The sequence below is a fragment of the Pyxicephalus adspersus genome, chromosome 9, assembly GCF_032062135.1.
Source record: "Pyxicephalus adspersus chromosome 9, UCB_Pads_2.0, whole genome shotgun sequence".
Lineage (NCBI taxonomy): Eukaryota > Metazoa > Chordata > Amphibia > Anura > Pyxicephalidae > Pyxicephalus > Pyxicephalus adspersus.
In genome coordinates, this window is record NC_092866.1 from 13,194,715 (window position 1) to 13,195,963 (window position 1,249).

Genomic DNA, 1,249 nt, shown 5'->3' on the forward strand with positions numbered 1-1,249 from the left:
TGCGATCCCCGGCACTAGAGGTAAAATGGGGACAAGTCTCCCCATTTAAAACCTCTAGTGCTCTCTGATTGGCTGAGGAAAGTTTTCAGAGAGCTCTAGAGGTTTTGAATGGGGAGACTTGTCTCCATTTAAGCTCTAGTGCCGGGGATCGCACACTTAGCTGATTGATGAATGCAGCCTTGGCTGCATTCATTGCTCAGCACAGCCCATGAACATTTTTTTTTTAAATTCGATCTTGTTTTTGCGAATTTACATTGGCCGAATTTGCAGCGAGATAGAGTTTTAGAAACTCGTTAGCTCATCCCTACTGAGGAATAACAATGAGGAACAAGCACCCAGACACATGTAGGAGTGTCAGATATTTGTATAAAGTTTGTGTGTCCATTGCTTAGGTTATTGGAATGGGCAGCACAGTGGCTCAGTGGTTCTTAGCACTCTGGCCTTTGCAGTGCTGGGGCCCAGATTTGAATCTCCACCAGGGCACTGTCTGCATGGAGTTTGCCGGTTCTTCCCATGTTTGTGTGTGTTTCCTCCGGGTACTCCACTTCCTCCCACATTCCATATACATGCAGTTAGGTTAATTGGCTCCCCCTCAAACTGACAGCTAGTGCTGTTAAAATCCTATTGATGTGACTGTGACTTTTAAGCTGGGAAGATATGAAGTAGGTAGAACAACAGCTGGGACATTTTTTGATACCTGGCAGTCAAGCAACATTCCATCCAGCCTTTCACCCCACAACAATATGAGGACCTGACCTATGAATTTGAGAGACAGCCAGTAAGTACATGAATGAGAGACGAGGGAAATGGGCAGATTTGTAATCACAGCTTTAACCACTTTAATGCTATCCCTCTTCATAATCTATATGCTGTCCCAAACTGTAACCCCAATGATATGCCTTCCAGTAACCTTTGCACTCTACACTCCACCATAACTCTAACCCTATCCATACTTATAACCTAATGTTAATCCCATTGGTAAACGTTCGTATAATCCCAGCTCTGACACTAAATTCTTACCTTAGCCTTTTATTTTTTCCCTACTCCCCTCTTAACACTTTAAGTCCTAGTACCAGGATCTATTGTTCTGTCCATCAAGCACTTTAAAGTTTAGCAATTTTAGTGAAACAGCTACAATATCCTTTTCCATGCACATCAGCTTAGTCTATACATTATGTGGCCATATTATTCCAAACACCCTACCAAATGTTTGATTCAGGAGTTTGCAATGAAGGGTAATGGTAATACT